Source organism: Myxocyprinus asiaticus, chromosome 1 (assembly GCF_019703515.2).
Source record: "Myxocyprinus asiaticus isolate MX2 ecotype Aquarium Trade chromosome 1, UBuf_Myxa_2, whole genome shotgun sequence".
Lineage (NCBI taxonomy): Eukaryota > Metazoa > Chordata > Actinopteri > Cypriniformes > Catostomidae > Myxocyprinus > Myxocyprinus asiaticus.
Window position 1 is genome coordinate 9127819 of NC_059344.1, and position 25760 is coordinate 9153578.

Consider the following 25760-nt stretch of genomic DNA (forward strand, 5'->3'; position numbering starts at 1 on the left):
TGAGTCTGAAGGAATATAAAGAATATAAAGAAATATAAAGTCGTTGAGCATTCGCATCAAAATCGAAGTATACTTTGGGCTTAAGTCCAATGGCTGTTGCATGTAACTGTATTTTTGTTATGTGAATTTAAGTGTTTTTGTTCACCCTCATGCTGTTCCAAACCCGTATGCTGTTAACTGTTCTGTGGAACACCAAATTAAATTTTTTTAAAGAATCATTATGCAGAAAAAAAGTGTATAGCGACCATGTCTGTCAAGCTCCAAAAAGGACCAAAAATCCATCATAAAGGAACTATTAAAGCAGCTCATATGACACATTTCCTATCTATATACTGTACAATGTGCTATGTCTTCTGAAGCCAGATGATAGTAGTTTGTGACTATGTTTGTATTCAGATTTAAAAAATGTCATATACAGTATGCAGAATGGAGAATGTTATTTCAGAGCTGTAGCAGAGGAACATATTTTCAGTCAATAACTTAAATCTTGTGTGTTAAATTTTTGGTCTGTTCTTTACACACAGCTATTGTATGACTTATCGATTTTAAGGGGGACTCTTTGTGTGATGCACAGAGTTGCTGCCTGTACAGAGAGTTCCAAATCGGTCATTGAAGAGGTTCCATTTCTGTTAGGATGCTGATGTTGAAGGTAGCTGCCTATGTAGGCAGTGGACAACAAGGCTGCTCACTAGGTTTCAGAGCCAGGATCTCCTCTCTCTTTGTAGATATAGCAAATAACTCAGGATACAATATTGCACTTATGAATAATGTTCCCAACAAATCTATGTTCTCTAAATCAAACTCTTGTTCCAGGCTGAACAAAAATACATCCAGACATAATAAATAACATCTTCTGTTCCCGTCATCTCTGTATAAATGAAAGCCATGAAAAACATTGAGTCATTATCCTCTAGGAGGAACATACGTCACAGAGGTGTTCCACTGACAATTAGCTGTACCACTTTTGAAATCATATAGGTTTGTCCCTGGAACACAAGCCTTTTGAAGTAATATTCTCTCAATAAAACCAAACCCAAGAATATATATTTAGCTCTCTCTCACTGGTCTTTTTATTCAAGTGTAGAGTTTTCTTTTGATTCTTTTAGAAAAAATGGCAAATATTTGTTTCAAATGCATTATTTGTTTACCCATAATTCCTTCTTTTTTTTTTTTTTTGTATTAGCTGTTAATTTACTGAAATACCTGTTTTATGCTGCTATAGTGGAACAAGAGTAATTTAAAGGTGCACTCAGTAAGATTTTACTTGGCTCTTAATCATTGGTCTCTATTATTGGTCTCAGTAGTACTTGTGGTTTTGGACTCTATACTGACATCTGTTGCCCTGGCAGTGATGGGCAGTAGCTTCTAGGAATGTACCTGAATACCTTATTCGGAAAGGCACGAATAATGACTTCAAAATGAATAATGGATTCATCTGAATAATAGAAAAAATATTCATATGATTGATTATCCAAGAAGCACAAGGATAAAGTGACATTTTAAATAAACATATCCAAAATTACAACAAATTTATGAATCTGTGCAGCCAATATTTCTAAATTGTAAACCTTATGAATGGAAATGCGTACGGTGTGATTTCAAACTGGATTTCTGCGGTCTCGACAGTCTCTGTTAATTGTGCGCGTCTGGAGCTTGTCAAGTGTAACATTAAATAAGATACGACATCATATACACTTTCAACTTCTTGAAATGTCTGTTAATGTATCACACGAGTCACACGTGATTCCCATGTATTTATTAATAGACCTGAAGTGATGATTTCACATCGGAGCTCGTCTATCTGTCTCTTAAAGTTAACAACATTTATATTCACATCAGCGATTAAGGTCATGGCTCTACATTAACGCTTGTCCGCTTGTCCGGGACAAGTGGAATTTTGAACGGACAAGATAAAGAGAATTTTAGTTGCCTGACAATTAGTCTGATTAAAATCTCAATAACGAATGTTAGCTCAATATCCCAGGATTGCAGGTATTGAGCAAAATTGTAATCACTCCTGCATGTTTCGCTTTCAAAATGCGGGTAATTCCCTCTATCGCGTCGCCCTATCTCCCTCTCAACATCGCTCGTGGTGCAGCGTTCAGCAGCTTGTAAGTGCAAGCTGTGGGGAAGCGCATATTTACTGACTTTAGATTTTACATATATAAACGGTATATGATTTAGATTTTACATGTATAAACCTATTAATTGGACATGCGAATGATGTTGTACCATGTCTCTATAAGCGAGTGATACAATAAAACTATTACTACTGTTTATTATCAACAAAGCTGTCTTCATCGCAAGCATGCAACTTTGGAGAGATCTAATTTTGTCTCGTCACATCATGGCGCTCCCTCATAATACAGCAAGAAATGCAGAAATTGCAAAAACGCTTTGTGTAATAATACCATCTGTAGAATGAAGAGAAACGCTTAAAACAGACTTATGCACCCATTACATCTCTCATCTTTCTAGAGCTCCATCTAATGTATGTATCTGAGGTGTTTTCTCTGCCATGTGAATCAGTCAGTTTTAATAAGTAAATAACAATATACAGTGGTGTGAAAAAGTGTTTGCCCCCTTCCTGATTTCTTATTTTTTTGCATGTTTGTCACACTTAAATGTTTCAGATCATCAAACAAGTTTAAATATTAGTCAAAGATAACACAAGTAAACACAAAATGCAGTTTTTAAATGAAGGTTGTTATTATTAAGGGAAAACAAAATCCAAACCTACATGGCCCTGTGTGAAAAAGTGTTTGCCCCACCTGTTAAAACATAACTTAACTGTGGTTTATCACACCTGAGTTCAATTTCTCTAGCCACACCCAGGTCTGATTACTGCCACACCTGTTCTCAATCAAGAAATCACTTAAATAGGACCTGCTTGACAAAGTGAAGTAGACCAAAAGATCTTCAAAAGCTAGACATCATGCCGAGATCCAAAGAAATTCAGGAACAAATGAGAAAGAAAGTAATTGAGATCTATCAGTCTGGAAAAGGTTATAAAGCCATTTCTAAAGCTTTGGGACTCCAGAGAACCACAGTGAGAGCCATTATCCACAAATGGCGAAAATATGGAACAGTGGTGAACCTTCCCAGGAGTGGCTGGCCGACCAAAATTACCCCAAGAGCGCCATGACGACTCATCCAAGAGGTCACAAAAGACCCCACAACAACATCCAAAGAACTGCAGGCCTCACTTGCCTCAGTTAAGGTCAGTGTTCATGACTCCACCATAAGAAAGAGACTGGGCAAAAATGGCCTGCATGGCAGAGTTCCAAGACGAAAACCACTGCTGAGCAAAAAGAACATTAAGGCTCGTCTCATTTTTGCCAGAAAACATCTTGATGATCCCCAAGACTTTTGGGAAAATACTCTGTGGACTGACGAGACAAAAGTTGAACTTTCTGGAAGGTGTGTGTGTCCCATTACATCTGGCGTAAAGTAACACCGCATTTCAGAAAAAGAACATCATACCAACAGTAAAATATGGTGGTGGTAGTGTGATGGTCTGGGGCTGTTTTGCTGCTTCAGGACCTGGAAGACTTGCTGTGATAAATGGAACCATGAATTCTGCTGTCTACCAAAAAATCCTGAAGGAGAATGTCCGGCCATCTGTTCATGACCTCAAGCTGAAGCGAACTTGGGTTCTGCAGCAGGACAATGATCCAAAACACACCAGCAAGTCCACCTCTGAATGGCTGAAGAAAAACAAAATGAAGACTTTGGAGTGGCCTAGTCAAAGTCCTGACCTGAATCCTATTGAGATGCTGTGGCATGACCTTAAAAAGGCAGTTCATGCTCGAAAACCCTCCAATGTGGCTGAATTACAACAATTCTGCAAAGATGAGTGGGCCAAAATTCCTCCACAGCGCTGTAAAAGACTCATTGCAAGTTATCGCAAACGCTTGATTGCAGTTGTTGCTGCTAAGGGTGGCCCAACCAGTTATTAGGTTTAGGGGGCAAACACTTTTTCACACAGGGCCATGTAGGTTTGGATTTTGTTTTCCCTTAATAATAACAACCTTCATTTAAAAACTGCATTTTGTGTTTACTTGTGTTATCTTTGACTAATATTTAAACTTGTTTGATGATCTGAAACATTTAAGTGTGACAAACATGCAAAAAAATAAGAAATCAGGAAGGGGGCAAACACTTTTTCACACCACTGTACATAATAATAATATTAATACTGTAACATTAATAAATTACACACAATGAAAACATATTATCTACCTTTAATATGCATATCTGTTTTAAATATACAACACAGCTGATTTAGCAGCAAGGTTCTCTCAGAATTTTATCTGTTAACATTTTCAATGCATTTGTCAATATTAAAAAGCCATTTTTAATGCAACTGGTGAGAATGGACTTATACTCTTATAAGAGATGATTCACCCAAAAATGAAAATTTGGTAACACTGTGACTGCAGCCAGGTCTCCTAAGCAACCAAATTGGCCCGGTTGCTAGGGAGGGTAGAGTCACATGGGGTAACCTCCTGGTGGTCGCTATAATGTGGTTCCTTTTCAGTGGGGCGTGTGGAGAGTTGAGTGTGGATGCCGCGGTGGATGGCGAAGCCTCCACACACACTATGTCTCCGTGGCAACGCGCTCAACAAGCTACGTGATAAGATGCGTGGGTTGACTGTCTCAGATGCGGAGGCAACTGAGATTCGTTCTCCGCCACCCGGATTGAGGTGAATCACTACGCGACCATGAGGACTTAAAAAAAGCGCATTGGGAATTGGGCATTCCAAACTCGATGGAAAAGGGAACATTAAGGCTCGTCTCAGTTTTCCCTCAATAATAACAACCTTCATTTAAAAACTGCATTTTGTGTTTACTTGTGTTATCTTTGACTAATATTTAAACTTGTTTGATGATCTGAAACATTTAAGTGTGACAAACATGCAAAAAAATAAGAAATCAGGAAGGGGGCAAACACTTTTTCACACCACTGTATATATATATAGTGCAAATACATATCTGTTATATACAGTGCAAGGGAATGTAATGGCAGAAGAGGTAGGATGTGTTGGATAAATATTAAAAGACTAAATTGTGTATTGCGCATAATTATTGCTCAATGGGGCAGTTTTAACTGTTCATGAGATGGATAGCCTGAGGGGAAAAAAACTGTTCCTGTGCCTGACGGTTCTGATGCTCAGAGCTCTGTAGCATCGGCCAGAAGGCAACAGTTCAAAAAGGTAGTGGGCAGGGTGAGTGGGGTCCAGAGTGATTTTTCCAGCATTTATCCTTACTCTGGAAGTGTACAGTTCTTGAAGGGAGGGCAGGGGGCAACCAGTAATCCTCTCAGCAGTCCAAACTGTCCTTTGTAGTCTTCTGATATCTGTTTACGTAGATGCACCAAACCAGACAGTTACTGAAGTGCAGAGGACAGACTCAGTGACTGCTGAGTAGAACTGTATCAGCAGCGCCTATGGCAGGTTGAACTTCCTCAACTGGCGAAGGAAGTACAACCTCTGATGTGCCTTTTTCACAATGGAGTCAGTGTGGGTCTCCCACTTCAGGTCCTGTGAGATGGTAGTGCCCAGGAACCTGAATGACTCCACTGCTGCCACAGTGCTGTTTAGAATGGGGTGGGGGGTCAGTGTTGGGGTGTTCCTCCTAAAGTCCACAATCATCTCCACCGTTTTCAGCATGTTCAGCTCCAGGTTGTTTTGACTGCACCAGATGGCCAGCTGTTCGACTTCCCTTTTTTTATGACAGTAGTGGTTGGACTTGGAGGTGCAGTTGTTTGTATACATGGAGAAGAGTAGTGGGGAGAGCACACATTCCTGGGGGACACCTGTGCTGATTGTACATGTGCAGGGGGTGAAACGCAATCAGGGCCCTGTGCTTTCCTTGTCTTTTTTTTTTTTTTTTGGAAGTCACGGCACACCTCTTCTTCACAGATCTTAAGTGCAGGATGAGTAGCAGGTGGTGGGAGGAGGGGGTTTGCAGGTGGTGTTGGTGTTTGTGTGAAGTCAGAGCGGGTGTGGGGTGTGAGATTGGGCCTTTCAAATCTACAGTAGAATACATTCGAGTCATCAGCCAGTTGTTGGTTCCCTATAGTGTATAGTTAGTAAGTTGTTTCAGGCCACTCCACACTGATGCAGGGTCGTTAGCTGAAAACTTGTTTTTCAGAATAGTATCTTTTAGCCACTCTGATTTCCTTATTCAGTGTGTTCCTGGACTAATTGTACAATACTTTACACTGTAAGCATCCTCTTTGGCCTGACGAAGCTGCCTGAGTTCTGCTGTAAACCATGGTTTGTCGTTGTTGTATGTTAAATGGAAGAAGATGAACCAGACAATGATCAGAGAGTCCCAAAGCTGCTCTAGGGACAGAGCGATATGCATCCTTTATTGTTGTGTAGCAACGATCCAGTATATTTCTGTCTCTGGTTGGGCATGAAATGTGCTGTTTGTATTTAAGCAGTTCATGTGTGAGGTTTGCTTTGTTAAAATCCCCAAGAATATTAATAACTGAGTCTGGGTATTGTTGTTCCGTGTCTGTGATTTGATCAGCCAGCTGTTGCAGTGCTGTGTTCATGCACGCGTGTGGTGGGATAGAAACACACCAGAATAAACGAAGAAAACTCCCGCAGCGAGTAGAAAGGCTTACAGTTAATAAAGAGCGCTTCCAAATTAGGACAGCACATCTTCTTTAATGTTGTTACATCTGTACACCAACTTTCACTGATGTAAAAGCATGTTCTACCGCCTCTCGTTTTCCCCATTAAATCCGCGATGCGATCCGCTCTGAACAGCCGAAAGCCCGTGTAGCAAATTAGCTTAAAAAGGGAATTATTTATAATTAATTATAACTGGTTATAATTAATAATAAATATTTAGATTAGATCTTAGAATTAACTGTAGCAGAATCGATATTACAATTATTTGATCTGTCCGTCCAATATAAATATGTAGCAAATTAGCTTAAAAAGGGAATTATTTATAATTAATTATAACTGGTTATAATTAATAATAAATATTTAGATTAGATCTTAGAATTAACTGTAGCAGAATCGATATTACAATTATTTGATCTGTCCGTCCAATATAAATATGTAGCAAATTAGCTTAAAAGGGAATTATTTATAATTAATTATAACTGGTTATAATCAATAACAAATATTTAGATTAGATCTTAGAATTAACTGTAGCAGAATCGATATTACAATTACTTGATCTGTCCGTCCACCGAGCAGACAATATAATTATTTATCAATTCTAGGAAGATTACTTTCCTGGCCAAGGAACGATAGCCTTCCTACTTATACAGTGCTAGCAGTAGTTTAGCATGTAGCAAGGAGCAACATTCAGTGACTTTGAATTGTGAGCGGAACACAGAGACAATCAATTGTGAATATAAGGGATTTAATAAATGAAACTATAACTAACATACAAACAAACTAAGCAAAACATACATATATAGAATGAAGGAAAGTAAGGAAAGGAGAGAGAAGAGAGCAAAGAAGGCAGTATTTCACATCAATTAACCACAACCTAAATGAGAATCGTCAGAGGCACAATTCACCTTAAAAGGGGTTCGAACTTAAACGCGCATCTAATCAGTTGTAAATGGTTACTTGCATTGGTTTGTTGCTGAATAAGAGTCTTGAAGCAGTAGACGAGGTTCTCGACGATTTCTTTAGGAGTGAGTTGAAGAAGTCCACAGCAAATCCACAAAGTTACTTGAAGGTAAACACTGCCAGAAGGTTAAACTCAAGAGGAGAGTTTTGGAGTGTGTTGGTCTCAAGAAGAAGAGTTTTGAGCGATGATTAGTCTGCGTTCTGGAGTTTTACTAGTTCATTGCCACACCCATTTTGTGGGTGGAGTGGCCAATCAGAGGCATGCATTTTGAGCGGGAGAGACATCCTTTGTCTCCGTTTATGGCCCATTCGCATTTTATTGCTGATCTGGACCGCTAGTGCAGCTTTTAATTCAAAACATAGTAAGAATTGTTCGATGCATTTCACGATCACATGGTGCACATTATTGTGTGAGAAATAAAGAGAAGATCATTTTGATACCAAGAAGGTAACCTCCAGACGATATTAAAGCAGAGATACACTCATACACTTGAATATAGGCATTTAACGTCTAACTAATACAAGTAAAGGGTTTTAACTAAGTTAATATAATAGGGGAATATACATACAACACATGCATATAGCAGATACATTTATAACTGCTTACTATGGCCTAAATAGAGAAAATGTCTTTAGGTGTGTGTGTGACGTGTATTGGAATTACTGGAGACAGACAACTGCTCTGGTGCCTGGCACGGGGGTCACCCACCTTTCTGTGGAATGTGTTTGAAGCTTGATGGAGACACTCCAGAGGCGACCTGTTTTAGCATCCTTTTGATAGTGATAAAGACCATCTGCAATTTAGCACCCATATAAATGTAACCGCGGAGGCCAGGTCAGTAATTTATATGCAAATGTCAAAAGGCTAAAAGGGTTTTTTTTTAAACAAAGTGTAATTAGCCATCACTGATCTTACACAGACGTTACACCCGGCAGATGTAACGCACTGTCTGGAATGGCTTCACTCAGCCAGGTTTCTGTGAAGCACAAGGCAGCAGAGGTTGAAAAGTCCTTGTTTGTATGAGTGAGGAGATGTAGTTCGTCCATTTTGTTAGGAAGAGAGCGGAGATTCGCTAGATGAAAACTTGGCAGGGCTGTTCGAAAGCCGCGCTGACAGAGCCTGACCACCAGCTCGTCTCCCTCGCCTGCATCTCTTGAACAGCACAGCTGTGCCTCCAACTAAAATGTCCAGCAAAGCATCCGAATTGTCAAAAACCGGGAAAAGATTGTCTGGTATGTGCTGTCGAATGTTCAGCAGTTTGTCCCTGGTGAAACTGATTGGAAAAAGATTACTAAACACAGGACAAACAAACAAAAACAACAAAAGAATTGGAGCGCTCCACACCAAGGCTGCCATCCACGGCACCATCTTTCCAAATGACAGTGAATAGTGATTAGTGACTGTAACTAACATTCTGCCAAAAATCTAATTTTGTGTTCCTCAGAAGAGAGTAATTCATACAGGCTTGAGGGTGAGTAATGATTTAACATCTTTCTGCACTGTGTTCTTAATCGCTATTAGGCGTAAATGATGACGATGGAAGCTTTTCTTTTTTTTTTTCTTATGTACTTTCTTTTGTTTTTGTCTCTGGACAATAACTTTTATATTTGGACAAGTGAATGATCAATTTACGTGTCTAAAGGACAAGCACATGACAATGCTTAATGTTGAGTCCTGAAGGTAAATTATCTGGTTCAGACTTTATTCCATAAATAAAGTCTTAACTGCTCAATAAGAGTAGCCTATTCATCTATTAATGTAAAATGAAGAAACGGAAACATACTCAGTTTTTTCCTTCTTCTTTAAAACTGTGCTAAATTTGGGAATAAGTATTCTTGAACTCTGGAAAGGCACTATATACATTTAACATTATTATTATTATTATTATTAGCCTATTATTGCTGTTATTATTATTATTATTATTATTATTATTATTATTATTATTTAACTAAATAATGGTGTCCTATCGTAAAAATTTTTGATAGATTTACGGGACTTTCACCTGTTCGTAGGCTATAATGATTTCATTTTAATTTCTTTTAATGTTTGAATTTGTATTTATTATTTACTGCAAAAATGTGTGCTTAACATTTTACATTTTGCTTGACACCTCCTGCCTCCAGAATAAAGTTGTTATACATGTAAAGTTCATGCAGATATTAATATCAGAAATACCAGGAGAAACAACAGTTAACAGCATATTCCACAGTTAATGTAGCCTACAAATTCAGCTTCATCTGGTAAGAAAAATAAAGAATAAAATAATATTTTTAAAAATAATAATTGTATTATAATAATAATTATTATTATTATTATTATTATTATAAGGCTATTATTATGAAAAGGCATATACAAGGCTTATTTTATTAATAGAAATTTTAAATATGAGAGTAACATTTAAAAATGGGCGTTTCATTTAGTTTTGACGTACTTCCGGTTTAAGCCCTGCTCACACCTGGTTCTAACCGAATACAGAGACAGATAATTTTGTCATATGAACAGATACAAATACAGATAATGGCTTCACTGCACACCCCTAGTAGCTTAACTACAAATAGTGAAGCTATTAGCTTAAATACATTTCTGAGCAAAGCTATATTTTTTATTTGGTAGCGGCATAAATTGCCATGTTATACACCACACTGCCATGTTATACACCACACCAGTGCAGAATGAAAGATTTCAGATTCACAAATGAATCGCTCATCTGAGTCAGCTCTTTACAATGAATTAGTCACACGTGAAAACAAAGTGGTCTGAATCGGTTCGCGATTCAATCTGAATGACTCAGAAAGCTCACCTGCGTGCTGCTGAATCATTTGGTGTGTGCTCTCACTTGCCAACATGCTCACAGAATGTTTTAAAATAGCAAAATAAAGATAACACTGCCTGATTGCAGTGGATCTACAATCAATGGAAACCAAACCTGTAAATGCATCCTATCATTTGCCAGTGATGAAGAAAGTCTTTATTAAGTTCAACACGTGTGCAGCTTGTGAACGACTACTGCAGGTAAAGACATTTTACCACCAAAAGTGTATCAAAACACTCCTTGAGCTTGGGAAAGGCACTTTATAAATAAAACATATTATTAGTAGTTGTTGCCTACGTGAAAACACATTAAAAAAAGTACCATTGCATTACCATGTACCAAAAACAACAGCTTGACACAGAATTGCAGGATAAGATGAATAGTATATGCACGTATTATTCATATATTGTTATATACAGGAATGTGCAATGGAAATTATGTTCAAATATGTATGTATACACAGTTTTGGGGAGTAACGGAATACATGTAATGGGATTATGTATTTAAAATACAAAATATAAGTAACTGTATTCCACTACAGTTACAATTTAAATCATTGGTAATTAGAATACAGTTACATTCAAAAAGTATTTTGATTACTGCAGAGATTACTTTGCATTTTATTGTCATATGTTTCATTTAATATTTAGTCCTTTCAGATGGAAAACATTTATACATTTCTTATGATGTGTTACATTCATATGAGCAGACAGAGAAGTACGTTTGGAGCAGAAGAAATAGAAATAAACCTTGTGTAAATTGTCAGCTTTATGCTAAGCTAAAATGCTATTTTTAGCCATTTTACATGCACATGTTAACAGGCACGATCATATTTTTTTATCAAGAAAATTCACTTTGGATCATATTTTTTTTTTTTTTTTTTTTTTTTTTTTTAATATTAGGGCAAAAATCGTATTCTTGATCATAATTTTTGTATTGTTTTCCTGTAAAAATATCTAAAAATCCTTAAAACAAGATCATTTTGATTTATCTTGTTTTAGAAACAACACTGCATAAGATATTTAGGTTTTTCAGAGAATGTATTTTTAACATGTGTATTTCGTCTTACTGTACTGGCAGAGTTTTTATAGTCAAAACAAGTGAAAAAAATCTACCAGTGCTGAAGAAGTAATCCAAAGTATTTAGAATACATTACTGACCTTGAGTAATCTAACGGAATACGTTACAAATTACATTTTACAGCATGTATTCTGTAATCTGTAGTGGAATACATTTCAAAGGTAACCCTCCCAACCCTGTGTATACATGTATGTACAGGTAGTAGTATGAATGTAAAAAATAAAATGTAAAAATTGTGATTTTAATTTTGAACACATGGGTTTGTATAGGTAGCATATAAACGTCTCGGCTACTGTCATAACCTCCGTTCCCTGATGGAGGGAACGAGACGTTGTGTCAATGTAGTGACACTAGGGGTCGCACTTGAGAGCCCCGATCACCTCAGATCTTTGAGAAAAGGCCAATGAGAATTGGCGAGTGGAATTTGCATGCCACTCCCCCGGACATACGGGTATAAAAGGGAGCTGGAATGCAGGATTCATTCAGGTTTTGTGCTGAGGAGCCGAGACACGGTCCCGGCCATTTCAGCCGCTAGTACAGCGTTGTGGCAAGAGGGACACAACGTCTCATTCCCTCCATCAGGGAACGGCGGTTACGACAGTAACCAAGACATTCCCCTTCTGTCACTCACTCAACGTTGTGTTGATGTAGTGACACTAGGGGTCTCTATGGAAAAACGCCACAACAGCTGAACCGTGTTACGTGAACTGCCGATGCAGGTGCAAGCAAGCCGCTGCGTGCGTAATAGCAGATGCATCAAACTGCACGTAACCTCCCCCAACGCCACCCAAAAGACGTCATGTAGTTCCCCACATCCCTGAGGGGGGGAAGCGACGTAACTAGCATGGGAGCAGGCTGCGCCAGCCGCGGCCTTGTCTCTCTATGTATTCACTCCACAGAGTATTAGATTCAGCTGGGGCCATCTAACGCTATCATACGCATCGGGGAAGGTGTTCTTTTCCTTTCCTATTCTTTCAGGAGGAAAAGACCCTGCGGAGACCACATCCTGCCCAAAAGGGGAGGTCAACATGTGGCAATACGACACATGGGCTCAGCAGCCGCACATGGAAGAGGCGCGGTGGTAGGTCCCACCACAAAAAAAGGGGGGGGGGACTCTACAAACACAGCGACCGGGGGCAGAGAGAGCTCTGCCCAAGGGAGACGCGGGTCCACTGACAGGGAGACCATACCGCGGAATATACATCTCAGGGGTTACCAGAGTAATCAGCACCTGTGGAGCATCTATCCCAGTACAGGGCATATTAGACCCCATAGTGGGGCTGGCTGCGAACTCCTCCACCGAGTTCGCGAACCATTGGGCTAGGGAGGAAGGATATCCAGGGTCCACGACCTCGTGAACTCGACTGGGGGTAAAAGCGTACGTTTTCGCCTCAGGGGAGGGGAAAGACGCTATATGCAAGTGATACACCCGGCCAGCTGTTCCGTATTACCGAACTCTACCAGTTCGTACCTTAAAGAACACGGGACGAAACCGGCTCAACCCGGAGATTGTAAAATCTCACAGAAGTATTGGGTGTGGCCCAGCCCGCTGCTCTGCAGATGTCTGCTAGAGAGGTGCCATTGGCCAATGCCCACGAGGACGCCACACTCCTTGTAGAGTGTGCTCAAACCCGCAAGGGGGCGGGCACGGCCTGGGTCTGGTAGGCCAATGCAATGGTGTCCACGATCCAGTGGGCAAGCCTGTTTGGAGACAGCGTTCCCTTTCCGCTGTCCACCAAAGCAGACAAAGAGCTGCTCAGAGCGTCTAAAGCTCTGCATGCGATCTAAGTAGGTGCGCAAAGCACGCATCGGACACAGCAACGACAGGGCTGGATCTGCCTCCTCCTGGGGCAGCGTTTGCAGTTTCAACACCTGATCCCTGAAGGGGGTCATGGGAACCTTGGGCACATAGCCCGGTCGGGGTCTCAGGATCACGTGAGAATCTGCCGGACCGAACTCCAGGCAAGTGTCGCTGGCAGAGAACGCTTGCAGGTCCCCCACCCTCTTGATGGAGGTGAGCGCAATCAGGAAGGCCATCTTTAAGGAGAGGGCTTTCAGCTTGACTGACTCTAGCGGCTCAATTGGGGCTCTCCAAAGGCCCAGGAGGACCATGGTGAGAACCCATGAGGGGAAGAGTCATGGCCTGGGAGGATTAAGTGATATTTGACTGGCCCGCATGACCTCAGCCGCTGCTGACTCCAGAGGAGGAGATGGCGGGCGAGTTGCGACATGCGATGAGAGAGTACGCCACCTTGGTGATTTATATATGCTACTGTCACTGTGTTGTCAGACCGGACCAACACATGCTTGCCCTGGATCAATGGCAATAGCCTCCGCAGGGCGAGTTGTACAGCCAGCAACTCTAGGCAGTTGATGTGCCAACCCAGTCGCGGTCCTGACCAGGAACCGGAAACTGCATGCCCATTGCACACGGCGCCCCAGCCCAGTTTGGAGGCATCTGTGGTGACCACGACACATCTGGACACTTGCTGTAGGGGAACTTGTGTTCCCGTAGAAACCCGTAGAAACACAAGGTCTGTCCAAGGGCTGAATAAGTGGCGGCAGAGCGGTGTGATAGCTACGCGATGTGTGCTGCGGCGCCATGCCCATCTCGGGACTCGAGTCTGAAGCCAGTGCTGAAGTGGTCTCATATGCATCAACCCGAGCGGCGTGACTGCCGCTGAGGAAGCCATATGCCCCAGGAGCCTCTGAAAGTGTTTCAGTGGAACCACTGTCCTCCACCTGAATGACTTCAGGCAGTTCAGCACCGTCTGTGCGTGCTCGCTTGTGAGGCGCACTATCATTGAGACCGAGTCTAACTCCATGCCGAGAAAAGAGATGCTCTGAACCGGGGAGAGCTTGCTCTTTTCCCAGTTGACCCGAAGTCCTAGACGGCTGAGGTGCCTGAGCACCAAATCCCTGTGCACGCACAGCAACTCTCGAGAGTGTGCTAGAATCAGGCAGTCATCGAGGTATTTGAGTATGCAGTTGCCCACTTCCCTTAACAGGGCTGCCTCTGCGACTTTCATGAAGACACGAGGGGACAGGGACAGGCGGAAGGGGAGGACCTTGTACTGATACGCTGGACGTCGAAAGCAAACCGTACGAAGGGTCTGTGTCGAGGTAGAACCGAGACGTGAAATTACGTGTCCTTCAGGTCTACCGCCGCAAACCAATCTTGATGCCAGACACACGGCAGAATGTGTTTCTGCGTTAGCATCTTGAACGGGAGTTTCTGTAATGCCCAGTTCAGAACTCGCAGGTCCAAGATTGGCTGCAACCCACCGCCTTTCTTTGGTACGATGAAGTAAGGGCTGTAGAATCCTTTCCCCATCTCAGCTGGAGGGACAGGCTTTATCGCGTCCTTGCGTAGAAGGGTCGTGATCTCTGCATGCAGGGTGGTGGCGTTCTCGCCCTGCACTGAAGTGAAGCGGACGGCGCTGAACCGGGGCGGTCGCCTGGCGAACTGAATCGCATAGCCGAGTCGGATGGTCCTGGCCAGCCACCACGACGGGTTGGAAAGCGTTAACCAAGCATCCAAGCTCCGGGCGAGGGGCACTAAGGGGACGATCGCGTCTGACGTACCTGGGAGTGGGGCCTCGCAGTGGGGGGGAGCAGGCAATGCCACATCGAGGAGCGTTGCTTCGACCCGAGGCGGCTGCGCTGAGGGGGACCTCAAAGCACTTACTTTGCTCTGCGTACCCGGCATAGGGTGGGTTAGCGACTGAGGAGGAGGGCCTCTTGGGCTGTCCTTGAGACTGGACACAACTGGCTGGCCATAGAGACAGGGGGCATCAGCTTTCTGCGGGGGGGCTCTACGCTGGAGCCGAAAGCTAGGCTCAGGCTGAGGCGGAGCCGCCTGGGCTTTCGCCGCCACAGGGGGATGCCCTCGGCAAGCAGACGGGGTGCGGGATCTTGAGCCACGCCGGGGCAAGATGTGCTGGATGGCCTCAGTCTGCTTCTTCACTGCCGAGAACTGCTGGGCGAAGTCCTCAATGGTGTCGCCGAAAAGTCCAATCTGGGAGATGAGCACGTTGAGCATGGCAGTCAGCTCTGCATCGGCCTCAGACTGGGTGGCAGCCCAGTCGAGTCCTCGGCATCCGACATCGCCAGTGCGCTTTCCGATGCAGCAATCGAAGACTTATCCTGCTCGCGGGCCCCGAAAAAGACGTCAAGCCGGCTATGAGGCGGGCTGGTCTCATTTTGGAGGAAACGAGCGTGCTGAGGAACGGGAGGTCCGTGGTGAATTACCCAGCGTGACCGCGCCCATTGAACTCCCCAAATCGCCTCCAGCGCCAGCCGGGCCGGCCTCACACCTGTGGGTAGAAGGCACAGCGTGGGGGGTGGCTAGAGTGGCTATCCCTCGGAAGAAGGAAAGCCGCGACCGCAACATTGCCATGGTCATATCCTCGCAATGAGAACATGAACTATCCACAAACGCTGCCTCAGTGTGATCGCTGCCCAGACACGTGAGGCAGCGCCCGTGGCCATTGGAGGTGGAGAGATAACGACCGCATCCAGGAATCACACAAAATGACGGAAAGGCATCTTTAAAAAGATGCATCTTTAAAAAGACGTTCAATGTCAATGTGTGTGCTCTAATAGAGAAAATATACTCTTTAGCAGGAATATACACTCTTTTAGCACTGTCGAAGCACCCAGGGCAGAAATCTGCACTCATCGTGCAGAAGGAGAGAAAGCCGCTGGAAATGCGCCATACGCTTCTTAAGAGGTGAATGGAACAGCAGTAGTATTCAGCTCGCTGATAGTACAACCGCTCGGCTCCGAAGAAAAAATCTGAATGAATCCTGGATTCCAGCTCCCTTTTATACCCATATGTCCGGGGGAGTGGCATGCAAATTCCACTCGCCAATTCTCATTGGCCTTTTCTCAAAGATCTGAGGTGATCGGGGCTCTCGAGCAACCCCTAGTGTCACTACATCGACACAACGTTGAGTGAGTGACAGAAGGGGAACATTTGAATTTACATGTTTTTACATGCACATACATTTTATATTGCACCACACACTATTGTATACTGTATTGCACCATACTATACTGTACCATGGCTTTGACATCATGTGAATAAGCCTTTTAGATGCTTTCTCTATGACAGTATGCTCCATGCCTATGGTTGAAAAAATACAAATAAAAAATTAAGTAGCTTAAATGTAGCAAGCTACTTTTGGCGTGTAGCTTGTAGTGTAACTTGCTGCTTTCTCTGAAGTGTAGCTTTTAGCTTACCATATTTGAGTAGCTTGTCCAACACTGCGTCCTGGACAGTTGTGTAGTCCTACCAAAAAAGTGGTTTACTAATACCTAGTCCCTGTTCATGGACTGGGATTGGGGGGGAATGAACCATATATACAGGTGCTCATGCAAGAGATGCTGCTTTACATTGGAAAACAGCGTGGACAGACGCAAAAACACGTTCAGGGCAAGCGTCCCCTACTAAACTTAAAATTAAAAAAATGGTTTAATAATAAAATGACCTGGAAGAAGAGAGAAAGGGAGAGGAAATGCTTAACATGAAAATAGTGTATTTCTCCTTGGATTAGTGTCTTTGTTTGGCAGTAAATTGTGTTCATCACAAGGGAAATGTAAGAAAATCACATTATGAGTTTTAACTAAACCTGTACTACTGTACTTTTAATTTGTATTAAAAGTGCTGCAGTTTTTCTCACCTCTCTCAGTGAGCACACTGACATATGAAATAAAATAAAATGTAATGCAGTGTCATTAATAGGTGTGTTTACTGGTGTTTTAAAATCCCATAAATCCCCCAAAAACATGCACTTGGATGCCATATTTTTGACAGAATTCTCCTTCTGACAGAATGCATGACAGAAGACATGTGCTGATTGTTACTGATCTTTCCCCCAGCCGTTTCTGACAAGTGTAGCGTCCGTGTATAGCAACAGCCGATATCTCACAACTTGCGCAAAAGGTGTGTGTGTTTCATGTCCATTTCTCTCGATTTGTGAAACATTCTCAGCAGTTTGGGTGTGACGCTAAAATACGGGACAAATGGCATCGCATATGGATTTCATATGGAACACAATTTTTTCCCTTAATTACGGGATGATTCCTTATTTTATGGGACGTTTAGCAACTTAATTTTGCTTATTAATTTTAACTGATTCAGCGTGAGGGTGACTCTCTTTCCACTTACTGTCATGAATTCCCTCAGTCGATGACAGGCGGCGGTGACAGTGATTTTCAGGGGTGGGGAATGGTAGAATTCAAGTGATATTGCACCAATTATAACAAAGAATGGGCAGTTTCACAAAACAGCATCCAATACAGTTAAAGGAAAACTAACACGACAGTAGATTATGGACTTCTGAAGCAGCAAAACAAGTGGGTATACCGAGGGTATACGCAAAAATGTATCCTTAGAAGTCATTATACGCAAACAGCCCTGGGAAAAAATTAAGTATACGGTGTACAGGGACGGTCACACTACACTTCACACTCCATTCACTCCCATTCAAACACATCCAAATGCAGCAGAGCGGAAACGTAAGCTCATGCGGAAAAATTCCATAACTCTGAACCGTGAATTCATATGACAAGAGGAAGCGCGACCAAAAGGAGACTGAAATGTCATATGCTGACCTCTTGGTTCAATTCAAAGGATTCATATTTCAAAGCTGCGAGATTTATTGTTTTAGGAAAGCGAGTAGACAATATATTTTAACATGTTTAATATCACATTATTTGTTATTTGTGATTCATTATTTACTTACACCAGAAGCTTTTCCACATGACATCATATCCTGGTTCGTTGCATTGTCCGAAAAATAAATTGTGCTCAAAGCCTAGTGTGACCACCCCTGTGTATGTGCGTATGGCCCCAACTACACCACTGGTCTGGGATACTAAAAGCTTGTTTACTGAGTGCTGCCGCTTAACACTGAATAAGTTTGTTTATCCTCTGTTTTGTTACTTTTAGTCTGTTTTTTTATCCATCTCACACACATCCCTATAATGGATAACGGAAGTTTGTCCGCATGAGCTTGTGTTTCTGCTTTGCTGCATTCGGATGCATTTGAATGGGAATGAATGGAGCACGAAGTGTAGTGTGACCGCACCTGCAGCCGCTACTCACGAGCTCTCTAATCGGATGAACACCACCTTGTGCTGCCGCTTGGTGTTTGATGTCGCACGTTTTTCCATGATCCGCGCCTGAGAGCTGCAGGTTGTAGTGATTTGTAGAGAATATTACACTGAACGAATATGCCCCTTTACTTAACCTGTTGATGCTCATTTACCCCACACATGGGTTTGACTTTACTTTGCTTAAATGAGTTCACATTTACTATATAATGTTCTGTTCAAAATTGTTCATAATGTTGACAAATTATACATCTTTATAATTTGTCAACATTATTAACTCATTTTTGACTAAACTATATAGTAAATGTGAACTAATTTAAGCAAAGGGACATCAGTTCTGGGGGGGGGGGGGGGTGGCATGCATATCAGCAGGTTAAAGGAATGTTCCGGGTTCAATACAAGTAAGCTCAACTGACAGCATTTGAACTATTGTTCAAAACAACTGATTCTATTTTAAACCCAACTAAAAATGCTTTTCTGGACACCACCCAAGAGTCCTGTGAAACATTTTTAAACTTCTTTACTCTCAGAATTGAGCAGATTAAAGGTGCGATTGTACCTGCATAATTTGATCAACCACTAATTCCTTCCCCATCCATCTCCCTGACTCACTTTGAACCAGTCAGCACAGTTAGTAGATGCAGTCTCTAAGATCAAGTGTTCCAGTTACAAGCTGGATATTCTTTCTCCATGCCTTCTTAAATAAGTTTTCATGACTGTCAGTTCCATTGTGACAGCTATTATTAACAGCTCATTAGCAAGTGGATTTGTTCCAAGTAGTTTTAAACAAAGCAATTCTACAGCCTTTGTTAAAAAAAACATGTTTTGGATCCGGCAATACACAACAATTACAGACCAATGTACAAACTGCCTTTTATTTCCAAGATTTTGGAGAGAGTTGTTTATTCGCAAATTTACTCCTACCTAAATACATTTAACATTTTAGATATATTGCAGTCTGGTTTCAGACCCTTGTGTAGGGCTTTACTGGTTGTTTAGATCAGTGTTACTATCAGAAATAATTAATAATTATTTCTTTAGTTATTAATTAATATTTAAATTAATTAATTGAATCTAACTCATTAAAACCTCATATGGGGCTCCAGTAAATGTAGTGCGCTACGTTTAGGAGCAAGTTTGGTTATTAGCAATAATTAATAATTATCAAAGATAATTATTAATTATTAAAATCAATAGAACATTGATTAGAATCAATGTTAGCTTTTTTAATCCTTTAAATCAACAATTATCAAAAGATAATCATCAATCATTAACATCTATGATACATTAATTAAAATTAACACTAGCTTATTGATCATTCAAATTCAACAATCATCAAAGATAATTATCAATTGTCAAAAATCAATAGAATATTAATAAGGATTAATTTTGACGGGGCACCACCCTGGAATCAGGGACTAATAACCAGATAGTATAACAGTCTCAATATTAGATTGTTTTCTTAGGAAAATCGACATCCGAAGAATATCGATGTTCGGGAGAAAAAAAAACAATGAATGAAGGCTTGAATCCGAGCAATGACAACCCGTCAGCATGACACAGGTGTATGCAAAACAAACCAAAACACTTCTCTTTGTAATATAACAAAGTTTATTTATGCAGTAATATCAATTAATAATTAATACAATGCAGTCAATAAACTTCCGACATACAACTACAAACTAAACAGTGATATGATTAGATATGGAAACTAAAATAATCCTATAACACACAAGGTGTGTGTGTGAGAGTGTGTGTGTGTGTGTGTGTAAGGAGGGACGCACACAAAATGGCGGACGTGACTCTCGTGGAGAGTATGTCACGTGAGACTTCCGGCCAGGGAATATGGCCGCGAATGTGGGCGGAGAGAAACCAGTCAATGGTAGCTTAGGGACAAAGCTGAGCTTTATCACGAAGATATCTACTAGCCAAAAATGTGTGCCAGAATGTTTGTGAGGGGTCGCGTGTGTGTGTGTGTGTGTGTGTGTGGTTAGTACGAGAGAGAGAGAGAATTAAGTGACGGCCCCAAAGCCGATTTCGCGATCGTGGGAGAGAAAGCAGCTGTTAGTTTATCAATCAGAGATGTGGTGGACGGCTCGTAAATGTCCCGGTCTTTGATTCTTTAATGGATAAAAGTTTGTTGGTCTCACCCGTGATGGCGGAAATGCACAACAGTCCAATGTGGTTGGACCACAATACAGCAAATCAAATTTGTGATAATTAATACCCTGAGTATTAATAATGAGCGGACATGGTGGTCCGTAAACTGTACAAGCAATAACCTTGGTACACAAGAATAACACACTATAATATTCTATCTCTGCCCAGACGTAAACCTCTTACTTGAATCGCATGAGGATGCAGAATGTGTGTTCATCTGTCCTTTAACTCAGACTTGGTTCCTCGAGGCTCAGGTGATGACGGGAGGCCGTTTCCTCGCTCTGTCGGCGGGCGGTACGGCTGCTGATTCTCGGCGGGCTGGCGGAGAAATCAGCGACATTGACTTGATTGAAGAGGGAAGAGAAATCTTTTTTCTCCTTCGGATCCATTAGAGTGTTCAGTGGAACACAGAGTAATCTCAACTCGTCCAGCAAGATGGAGAATGTATGGCCACAGTTTCAAGTCGGACGTTACTTCCTTGTGCCACGAGGCTGCACCTAAGAGCAGCAATGAGCTGCGTCTACACACGGCGAGCAAAGTTGCTGGAAGCAAATCCCGGAAGCATTTCAGAGGTATTTCTACTCCTGATGATGTCATGGCTGAGGTGCGTTCTGTTGTGTGCCTCATCCAATAGGAGTTGAGAGTTCGATCCTTTAGTGAGCAAGGCTTCATGGGATTTGTAGTCTGTTTTGGACTCCCTTTGTTTGATTTTGGCGTGATTTTTATCAGTAAAATTTATGACTTGGTATGTGGGGGCCTAAGTTAGGTTTTACGACTGTGTTAGGCCTGCCTTTGTCTTCTATCTGACTACATGAGGCCCAACACTTGCACAACACTGAATCTGCATTGTTGAAGGTCACATGATATTTTACTCTCCATGGATTCAGGTTCACCTGTCATCTTAGTTGTCTCAGCTGTGCTGGAGGTGAATTTCCCCATTTTCACTAGCCGCTGCCTGTCTGTCAGAAAGCTGGTGATCCACTGACAGATAGAGGTGGAAACAGAGAGCTGGGTTAATTTAGTCCATAGGAGAGCGGGTTGATGGCATTAAAAGCCGAACTGAAGTCCACAAAAAGGATTCTTGCAAATGTCCCTGGTCTGTCTAGATGTTGAAGTATGTAATGCAGTCCCATATTGACTACATCATCCACAGACTGAGTTTTAGTGTCAAGATTTAGATGTCAAAGCTGTATGGAAAAATTATCCTGCCCTCTACAAACATTTCAGTCAGGCAGCAGAATGACAGCATTACCTGTGCAAAATACAGTGGCCTAGCTAAGCGCTTGTTCTTGTATTGGTTTGTACAAAATCTCGGCCTCGTGTATGATGCACTTCAATAACTGTCTAAGCTGTTTCTGGAGCTGCAAAAGCAAGACTGCTGTAAAGTTTTCCTGGCGGCCATTAGAGGTCGCCGTGTATGTTTATTGTTTTTCTCTTGTCTTGTGTTTTATTATGGGTTTTGTAGTTCTTTTTGTTGTCTTTATTCATTGATTCCTGTGGTTATTAGTTTCAGGTGTTCCTCGTTTTCTCGTTTGCCCTTTGTGTATTTATCCCTTGGTTTTCCTGTGTTTTTTTGTCAGTTGTTTTCCTTTTCAGGCTGTAGTGTTTGTATTCTTGTTTATTTTGATTCTTTGTACCTAGTGATTCTTGTTTATGGTTATGTTTCAAGTTTCTTTATTAAAAGGCTGCACTTAGATCTGCACATCTCGTCTTATCACTCTCAAAACATTACAGAACAACTGACCCAAAACCCTATGGATCTAGCAGCTATGGAACTGCTCTCTCTAAGGCAAGGAAGCAATACCATTGAGCAATATGCAGAGCAATTCTGCAAGCTTACCCATGCCCTCAGCTGGGGAGACATTGCATTTAAGGACATCTACCATTTTAGACTCAACGAGCCTATGAAGTCCTGTGAAGTGTGAACTCTCCTTGGTAGAATTTATTGATTATGCCTTGAGGATCACGCTATCCCCCTAAACTGTGGGGTTTGACATTACCCCCCCTGCGGCATACAGCGCTTCCTCACCTGAGGCAATGGGCTCTAAAAGGAGGAGGAGGAGGAGGAGGAGAAATGTCCCAACCTCGGTGGTCCCAGCTTCAGTGGCCCCAACTACGGTAGTCTCGGTGGTCTCAACATTGGTAGTACCAGCTTCGGTGGTCCCGGTGGTCTCAACCCTTGAGTTCCAAGTGGCTCTACCCCCAGAGCCTCTGGCAGCTCCGCCCCCTGAGTCTCCTACTGTTCTGCTGACCACACCCCCTGAACTTCCCGCTGCTCCACCAGTTCCGCCCCTTGAGCCTCCTGCTGCTCCACCAGCTCTGTCCCCTGAGTCTCTGGCTGTCCACCCCGAGTCTCCGGTTGCTCCACTGGCTCCACCTCCTGAACATCCTGCTACTCTGCCCCTTGAGCCAGATATATAATATATTGATATTATATAAGAGGAAGTCGTTTTCATTTATAAAGTACTTAATAAAATGACTAGATTATTCAAAAATAGGCAGTACAGTATGTTTATTTTGTCACGACGGGTGTAGATGGAGGACTCAAGCACAGGAGGAACATACAATGATCAGTCTTTATTGAACATACACAGCAAAACAGCAATGATGAATGTAATGTCCAACACAGGTTGCAATGGTGGATGGGATGATGGAGGACACCCGGCGGCAATGAAGACCAGCAGACAGAGGTAGTAGGTGAGAATAATCCACAGGGAGATGAGATAAACCATCCACAGGATAACTGGAGAAAAAAGATCACTTGGTGAGAGATATCCAACTGGATAAATCTAGGCAAGATAATAAACCAAGACATAAAATAATAAACAGAACTGGCTGGCAGGCTTGACTGAGCAGCAGAGACTCATAAAACAATCCAGCGACCCACAAGACACAAGAGAGAGGTTAAATAGATGAGGTAATGAGGGGCAGGTGGAGATGATTGCCTCGTGAGTAGCGCAAATGAGCGTTACCTAGGAAACGCTAATCACGCTGGCCAGCAGCAAAGGAAAGCACATGTGGGAAACGAAAACACACAGACACACATAAATAAACTGAATGGACCCACCAAGATTGTGAGAGTACCCCCTTTCCTACGGACACCTCTTGGCATCCACAAAAGGCCCACCACAACGTTGATGGAACTCATCGATGTGGGCGCGATCCACATTGTTTCGAGCTGGAATCCAGCATCTCTCCTCTGGACCATAACTCTCCCAATTTATCAGATACTGGAAACCTCTACCCCTCTGACTTACATCCAAAAGATATCTGACTGTGAAGGCCGCGGCCCCATTAATCAGACAAGGGGGCGGAGGAACAGAGGTGTCAGGGTAAAGGGGGGGAGCGAACAACGGGTTTGATCTTTGAGACGTGAAAGACCGGGTGAATTCTTTTAAACTGGGGGTAATTTGAGCTGAACCGCCACTGGACTAAGCACCTTAGAGATGGTAAACGGTTCAATAAATTTAGGTCCCAGCTTATATCCTGAGAGGACAACCAGACCTACTGACCACACATGCAAGCTGGGGGCCTAGAACGGTGACGGTCTACTGACGCCTTGTTCCGTTCACTAGTCCGGATTAAGGCTTCCCTGGCGATCCTCCAAGTGTGTCGGCACCTCTGAATAAACGCATCTGCGGACAGAACAACAGCGCCTGGTTCTTGGGAGGGAAACAATGGGGGCTGGTAGCCTAAACAGCACTGGAAGGGTGAGAGACCCGTAGACGAGACTGGATGGAAATTGTGCGCGTACTCAACCCAGGTTAATTTGGCAGTGCAGGACCCTCTCAATATCTTGTTTAGCATGTTCAGCCTGACCGTTCATCTGGGGATGGAACCCAGATGACAAGCTCACAGTTGCCCCCAGCTGTCGACAGCATTCTGTCCAAAATCTTGACACAAATTGGGGGCTTCTGTCGGAGACCACATCTACCTGGAAGTCATGAATGCAAAAGATGTCAACGACAATTGCCACTGTTTCTCTCGCTGAAGGTAATTTAGGGAGGGGAATAAAATGAGCTGCCTTTGAGAATCGGTCAACCATGGTCAAACGGCCGTTTTGCCATTGGACGGGGGTAAGCCAGTGACAGAGTCCAGGCAATGTGTGACCAGGGTCTCGAAGGCACTGACAGCAGCTGGAAGAGCCCTGCTGGAGGTTAATTGTAAGTCTTGTTACTGGCACAAACTGGATAGGCCGAGACAAACTGTTGGATGTCCTGCGCTAATCAGGGCCACCAGAACCACTGCTTAATCAATGCTTGGGTGTGAGCAGCTCCAGAGTGACAGGCCAGATCCGTCGAATGACAACAACAGATTCTCTGGGCACTCCACAGGAATAGTAACGCCACGCAAGGCAGAGCGTTCTTTGGACTCGATTCCCCAGGTAACTGCCCCCACCACCTTGTCAGGTGGGAGGACAGTATCCGGGGAAATCGAACTGTCATCGGTCTCAAAAGTGCGAGATAATGCGTTGGGCTTAAGATTTTTAGACCCAGGACAGTACGAGATGGTGAAATCAAAATGTCCACAAAATAGTGCCCAGCAAGCCTGTCTGAAATTTGGCCGTTTGCAGTATGGATGTACTCTAAGTTCTTGTGGTCAATCTAAACCATGAAAGGTACCCCCAAACCCTCCAACCAGTGATGCCACTCACCCAATGCCAGCCTGACAGCCAGCAATTCACAGTTTCCGATATCGTAATTCAGATCCGCAGGGGACAGGCGATGGGAAAAACGGCGCAGGGGTGTATCTTCCCATCCGAGGGAGATCTTTGGGACAAAACAGCCCCAACTCCTACCACCGACACATCCACCTCCACCACAAACTGACGAGACGGGTCAAGGTTAATGAGAATAGGAGCTGAAACGAAGCAGCTCGAGCTTGTTGAATGCAGCCTGAGCTTGTATGGACCAACAGAATCGAGTTATGGTGGAGGTTAGATTTGTCAGAGGAGCAGCGATCTGACTAAAATTCCAGATGA

At 42.7% G+C, this 25760-nt stretch overlaps 1 protein-coding gene across 3 annotated transcripts in view; it reads left to right on the forward strand.

The window, feature by feature from the left end:
- The window catches only part of adamts17 (ADAM metallopeptidase with thrombospondin type 1 motif, 17), a 329457-nt gene that overhangs the window by 240787 nt on the left and 62910 nt on the right, over positions 1-25760 (forward strand). The window lies entirely within an intron of this gene.